The sequence below is a fragment of the Lactuca sativa genome, chromosome 5 (genome assembly GCF_002870075.4).
Source record: "Lactuca sativa cultivar Salinas chromosome 5, Lsat_Salinas_v11, whole genome shotgun sequence".
Lineage (NCBI taxonomy): Eukaryota > Viridiplantae > Streptophyta > Magnoliopsida > Asterales > Asteraceae > Lactuca > Lactuca sativa.
The window spans coordinates 359866383-359874335 of NC_056627.2; the positions used below are offsets into that span (position 1 = coordinate 359866383).

Sequence of the window (7953 nt, forward strand, 5' to 3'; positions counted from 1 at the left end):
AGGGAAGGGCTTGGGATGATCGCATGAGATTTTGATATGTTGACAGATATTATGATATTTTGAGACACATGGTTTATGATTTTATACTATGACAATGATATTATGGTTTTAATAATGATTCAAAAACGAAAATTTTGGTTTGTATTTTTGGGACGTTTCAGGTACAATATTATGACATCAAATAGTGTCGAGTCCGTTAATGCATTATAAAGAGACGAAAGGAAACTACTGATAACAATTTTGATCAATTTATTTCGAGCAATTATGCAACAATGGTGGTGTCAGCGACATAATGCTGGAGGTAAGTGTTTCCCTATATTGTAATAGTTCAGTGATAATTGTAGTGTAAACCCTTAGTGATACTGTTGATTTAAAAAACCCTTAGTGATTTTTGTACAATATCATAATATTCAACAAAATGTTCAAAACACAATTGTTTTAAAACATTAACAAATAAAACCATAACTCAAACATTAGCGTAATATGCAACATCTATCCACTGGACACTCTCAATCCACCACCTAGCAGCACGCTCCTCCACAATATGCTACAACAATTCGTTGTGGGGACGCTGCATAAAAAAACAATATACAAAGGTTAATCGTAAGTTAATTATGTTATATCAAATTATAAATTATAAGGTGGACTAAACTACATACATTGGTAACATCGAGAATACATTCACAATCAGGTGCATGCAAACGCCCCATCCTAAGGTATGCAACTGCCCGAGGGATAACACCCGGTATAGGGGAACCATCAATACTACAATTGGAAATGTCTCGAAGATCCAAATCTACAATTGTTTAAAAACTCTTATTAAACATAGTGTACATACCTTAAATGCATAGACAAATCCCTACAGAGTATATGTGTATCTACTGTTGATTCTTCCCGCATTTTGGTTCAAATGGTCCTCAATCTTATCAAACACAGTATGTGGTTGTTTATAAGTGAAATCTCATATCAATCTGCCCCATAGGTACCTTGCTGTTTGGGTTCAAATGGTCCTCAATCTTATTAAACTGGTTGTCGCAGGTATTTCCCCGAAAATCCTTGCTCTAGCATATACACCAGGGAGACTCTGTAACACCCATAAAATTTGAGCCAAATTAAAACATTTTATCTCATTCAAAACCATTAGGTTCATACATCTTGTTTTCAAAATAGTTTAAGCATCAGAGTATCCCCCATAACCATATCACATAAATCATAAAACATAAGGAGCGGTACGATCATGCCTTCGCCTTGCCACGATCTCCAGAAGTACCTGAAACAATACACTGAACTGTAATCCCGAAAGCTTAGGGAGTTACCCCCAAAATACCAACCACACATAAACATACTCATAACATATCACAAATAGAACAACCATGCACATCGGGTCTACTGTGTGACTGGTCCGCCCGCACCGAGCCTTCAGTCCCCCTAGTCCACCCTCCGAGTCTAGCCATGTACATCGAGTCTATAGTGTGATTGGTTCGCCCGCACCGGGCCTTCAATCCACCTGGTCCACTCCGAGCCTCGGCACGTCTGGTCCGCCCTCTTGGGGCCTTCAGCCTATCCGGACCGCTCGCTAGGCCTTCGGAATAACCGGTCCGCCCTAGGTTTGTTGGCCTACAGCACAAATCAGGACCCGCCTCAACCCAACCCCCCCCCCCCCCCTCGTCAAACAACCATGTGCACATACAACAATTAATCACATAACAAATCCTTAACCAGACAACAGTCTAACAGATCACATAGCATATCAACATCCTAACTAGGATTCCGACCTAACCGGTCACTAGCATAACATTACTCTATATACCGGGTATCGACCTTAACCAGGTCACTAACATAGCATTACCCTAAATACCGGGTACCGAACTTAACCAGGTCACTAACATAACACCATCCTAAATACCAAGATGCAGATCTATCAGTGCAATAACATAACAAACAATACCCGGATTTCCATCCGATAAAGGGCCGGCCTTGGTGCCGTAGACCCTGTCGATATAGTGAGGATAACTCACCTGCAATTGCCGACTAAAGAGATGAGACCAAGCTGCTCTGACCAACGACACGAACTCCACCACAGAACACTACCAAAGAACCAATTCCATAAATACCAAAATTACCAAAATACCCTTGGAAATCAAACTGGTCAACTCTTGGTCAATGTCAAAGTCCTCAGTCAAAGTCAACCTTCCTGGTTGACTCTACTCGCCGAGTCAGCCCGTCGACTCGTCGAGTTCCTATACTCAGGAAACTCCCACAACACGACTCAACTTGCCGAGTCGCCCCAAGACTCGCTGAGTTCAACGATCTCAGAATTCCATCATGTCACACACTGAGTCGCCAACCGACTCACTAAACCAAAGCTTTAACCAAAAGAGGTTGGGTTCTGCGACCAGACTCGCTGAGTCCAAGAACATACTCGCCGAGTCCAATGCAATCTTCAACAAACTCACCGAGTTGTTCTTCCAACTCGCCGAGTCCATGCACATGTTCATACAGCTCGTCGAGTACACCCATGTGACTCGCCGAGTCTCTTCAGTTCTCAATCCATACAGAGGCTTTTCGAGCCATGTAGAGGCTCCAATCCATAGATCCACTCTTCTACAGCCTAGCCCTCACATAAAGTTGCAAACTTTACGTGAAACCAAGGAGATATAGGCCCAAAACACACTAAGGCTTGGGTTTTAGACAAAGGGGGTTCACCAACAACTCAATGATTAAAACTTTATGACATTATGGCCCATCACAAGCCTAGATCTGAAGTAGCAACCTCAGATCTAATCCTCTAACTCGAAATAGCTCTTAATCACACCAAAAATGCCCCAAATCTCACATGATAATAGATCTAGATGCAAAAGAGCCCAAGCAACAAATTATTACCTCCAATATAAGCTCCAACTGAAGTAGATCCCGGATCTACACCCCTCCTTTGCAGCAAACCTCTTGATCTTCAAGCCCCTTTCCACCAAGATCACTTATCAAGGCTCCAAATTGGTTCCAAGGGTTCTCACTCATGATTTAGGGTTTCTGGATCTCAAAAGGGTAGAAAAGAGGCTGAGGGTGAGTTATAATGTGCTTTATATAGGGCACAACCCCCGGGATTAGGGTTTTCTCTCTTCAGCACCAACTCGTCGAGTCCAAGCCGCCGACTCGGCGAGTTGGCCACTTAAACCGCGACAAAATCCCGCTCCGAATCGGCGAGTAAGCGGACCTACTCGTCGAGTCCCTTTCCTAAATTTAAACTTTTGGCCCTTCATTGAACATTAGAAATTTGGGGTGTTACAGACTCTCACCACGTCTTCATTGTTTAATTGATGATGTGAGTTATTGAACATGTTCGTAAGGTCATTCATACTTACAGAACGTGAAAGCGGCACAAATGGAAACACACGTTCTCTGAATGCTGCAAAACCAAAACTAGGATGGAAATAATCCCTGAACCACAAGCCGGTGACCAAGCAGAATGCTTTCCTATCAAAGCAAACATGATAGTCGCCAAATGGAAATAAAAGCTCTTCTAGGTCAACTGGATCAAAAGTAGTAACTTCGTTGCACATAAGATGGTGACATAGTAAAAGCTGACATTCGACACACATCGGCATGTTCACGTAATTATCAAAACATGATTGCCTAAACATCGCCGCACAAACCGGTCGGTTTTGTGAGTGCGCCATGATTTCACGCCCAAGTTCAGGTCTGTAGGTTGTAGTAACAACTGTGTATATGTTCTATCGTGCTACAATAAAAAGAATTATTAGTTAGGGATTTTTGTATGTATGTTTCGGAGTGGATTTAGGGGTTTTGATTGTATTCTGGAATTAGGGTTTTTGATTGTATTCCGAAATTAGGATTTTTGTATGTATGTTCCGACATCTGAAAATCGGGTATGGTATTCCGGACCATAAAGTTCGGACCGAGTTCATTGTATTCCGGACATATTTTCGGATTCCAGACTTGATTTTTTGATTCCGGAAACGTTTCGAACTAGCAAAATTTTGGGTTTTTAATTACCATGTATCATGTAGTATAAATATATAAGTCTATGTAATCCTATAACTGCCTTAACAAGATTAAAATTCACAGAAAACCCTATAATACCTATATAATTACGTATTAATTTTTTTAACATATAATAAAAAAATAAAAGCATTTTATTATAAACAAATTTCTAACTTACAAATAAAAACTACATTTCTTCACTGTTATAAGAAGACATTTTTAGTTGTAGAGGTGTCTGGAATAGGATGGCAAAGTGTAGTCTGAAACAAGGGATGTCGAAGTGTAGTCCGAAAGGGGTTAAATGGTATTTATAGGAGAACCAGATTACCGGGTCGGCATTATCTACCCATTTAACCGAATTTGAAATCGGGTCTGAAACAACCTATTTCGGACCAAGTGGTAATTTTATATATATATATATATATATATATATATATATATATATATATATATATATATATATATATATATATATATATATATATTAGTTTTTTAAAAAAAAACAACCAATAAAGTGGTTAAATTACTTAATTTCTCTTTTTAAAATACTTAAAGGATTTTTATGTTAATATCTTTATATATAAACTAAGGTAAAATTGTTATTTTACATACATCATTGGTTATGTAGAAACGGTTTAACCCTTAAAGGATTAATTATATAAATAGAAATAGTTTGTTGTTCGTCTGTCTTCCGTCGATATGTATTGAAATATATATATATATATATATATATATATATATATATATATATATATATATATATATATATATATATATATATATATATGGGAAAAAGAAATATACATTACAGCCCCACCTAAGCTTAGGTACTAAACCTCTTGAAAATACATTGTTTTACTATATAAAGATTACGGTTAATGAATTCACGATTAATACTTCAAGATGTAAATTCAAGATCGACACAATAGGGTTTAGGGTTTAGAGTTTAGGGTTTAGGGTTTAGGGTTTGGGTTTATGTTTAGGGTTTAGGGTTTAGGGTTTAAGGTTTAAGATTTAGGGTTTAAGGTTTAGCTTTAGTGTTTAGGGTTTAAATTTAGGGTTTAGGTTTAGGTTTAGGGTTTAGTAATGTTTACTTGGATGATGTAATAAACGATAATTGAGGAAAGAGAACGGAGATGATAAAACGATAATGAAAGAAAGAAATGTTATGGAGAATGATATATTTACCAAGTGAAACCAAACCGGGTATATTTAGCATGTTAAAACGACATATTTTAGAGGTTTAGTACCTAAGCTTAGGTGAGGCTGTAATGTATATTCCCTATCCCCTATATATATATATATATATATATATATATATATATATATATATATATATATATATATATATATATATATATATATAGAAATGAGGATAGAAGCAAGAAGTCATTAGTGTCTTTTTGAAGGGTTTAATTTGTACAGTTTAAAAGTATAGGGGCTAAGTTCTTACTTGTACGAATTTCAGGTGCAGCAAAAGCTACAAAATATATCTATATTTCACTTTCTCACCCCAGGGTTTAGGCTAATTACAAATCTTGCACCAAAAGCCATTTGAAGCCCCAATTTGGTCAGATCTGCTCCCCATCTGCTTCGTTGCGTTGCAGCGGGAACAACAAGATTCCGCCATTAAAATCTCTTCCGGTATGCTCCTCCTTTCTGTATGATTCTCACAGAGATTTATGTTTTCTTCTGTTTCTTTCACAAACTCACTCATACTAACATGTAAAATTGTCACTTTAACAGCACTCCATTTTCACTTTCTTAGATTGATCGTCCATTTTCACTTTAGTGTTACTTTTATCGTTTTTTCCTTCAAAGTTGTGTGAGTAATTACTGTGGAAAGGTGTTATGATCTCCTTGTTGATGTTATGGTGTTCGCTTTTAAGCGCTATGTACAGTGGGTCCATAACTCTAACTAGATTATTATCCAAATTGAAAATTACTCTTTAATTTCCTAACAAGTTATGAAGGCTGTTCTTTTCCCATTTCTATTAGATTTTTTTTTTCCATTTTTTGTTCAAAATATAATTTTGATGTTTATTTTTGTTTGTTTATCAGGGTCATTGGACAAGAATCACAGAACCAGTTGGTGGTAGGCTATCATATAAACCCCCAGTTATGACATCAATTCACCAAATCTTTATACTCCATTAATGGCTTCAGTCCTATATTGTTCTTGCTGGCTTCTCACTGAGTCTTCAAGGGAAGTAACTATCATCAATTCATCATGCTTTGTTCTATGTATGTATATGCGTATGTTTGTATGTGTATATAATATGTATATAGTTATATATTTTTTTATTGCATTCAGGACATGGAAAGCTCCAAACTCTGAGAAAAACTAGAGAGAAAAAAACCAACTATATAACAAATTGTTACAATCACATGGACTAATCATCCACCTTCCTCCGATTACGCCCATATTCTCCAAAGATTTGAGTAACACTTTTCTATGTTGGTCTATATTTGTCAAGCATTGTACTTGTTTGTTGATTCCGGGTCTATGGTTCTTTGAGGTAGGTGGTATGATAGGTTGTACAATGTTTAGCCTGTGAATTAGGTTTGTGGGTGGGACAAATTTTGCAAATTTTTGTCCCATTTGAGGATTTACTATCTTGTACATGTGTAAAAGACGTAAATACCCTTCTTGTCTTCGTTATGTTTGGGAGTTGTTTTTTTTAATGAGCTTAATAGTTTAAGCACTTAATCTGAACAACTATATATGGATGTTTCTTTTTTAATCCAGACCGGATGTCTTAACGGGTTAAGCAAAAAAAAAAACATGACTTAGTCGGTTAAGAGGTTAAGTCGTTAATACTTGATCTATTTGTCCTTCCCAATTCCTCTCATGTTAAAAGTGACCGGATATTGTTAAGACTAATGAATATTTGAAATTTATATTTTTAAATGTAAGGGTAAAATAGTCATTTAATTTTATTCAAATGATTCGATCTAAAAAACAAACAAATATTATATGTACACCGTTTTATCCTAACACAGAGATCATTATCTGTTACATATTGGATTGAAAAGAAACAACATCTTCCTTAAGTTTCTTGTCCCATGGAACAAATACAACTTTAAGTTTCACTGAAAGGACCATTAGATTGAAGACCAACATGTTTCAATTATTTTATGATTTGACTAGAAATAAATTAAAAAAAAAAAACAAATGGGTGAGTGAGCATCGGATTATGCCTGGTGTGACATGAGACCAAATTCAATATGAATATTGTTGCATTGGATACGTTTTTAGACTTGGATTCTTGTGGGAAGGTAATGAGTCACTTGACACATGTGTTACTTTCGGTCATCTGTAATAGGGGTTGTCTGTAAATTTCATAATAATTTAAAGATTTAAAGATTGAATCTTATACTTAATATCCATTAATAAAAATTAATAGTAGTCTTTTCCTGTTTGTTTTTTTTAATAGAAAAAATGGCCGACTTTATGAAGATACAACAACTACAAAGCCATGTTGAATTATTTTATCCTTAAAGTCATCAAATCATAAAAATTATGTTAAAATAAATAAAATGCCCATGTTGGAAAATTGGGTTTAACCAAAATTTCCAAAATGGGTTTTCACCGTATTTTAGCTTGAATTTCGAACCCTAAATATAATCAAAAGGTACAAACGATTATATGTTTGTGTTATCCTCCGTAATATCTTTGGTTTAATATATCACACTTTCAAAAATGATTAAAGATGAATGAGAAATTATATGTTAAAATGAGATGTTTGGAAGAACTTAACAAATGGGTTAATTGAGTTTTTTGCTTTATCCTATATTGGGAGGATGAAAAGAAAATTGAATTTATAACTACAAAGACTTTCTTAGCATTTTCATGGCAGAAAGACTTTCTCTTGCCTAGAGGTTTCAAATGTGAGCCAACTTGGCTTGGGTTCAGAAACAATTTTGTGTTCTGTTCTTTAGTGAAATTTT

The 7953-nt window shown here is 35.8% G+C and overlaps 1 long non-coding RNA gene across 1 annotated transcript; it reads left to right on the forward strand.

The window, feature by feature from the left end:
* Window positions 1–5396: 5396 nt before the first annotated feature.
* LOC111902491 (uncharacterized) lies at window positions 5397–6750 on the forward strand. The gene is made up of 2 exons (XR_002853843.3): window positions 5397–5646; window positions 6064–6750. It is a non-coding gene; the product is annotated as an uncharacterized LOC111902491 (long non-coding RNA).
* Window positions 6751–7953: the final 1203 nt, after the last annotated feature.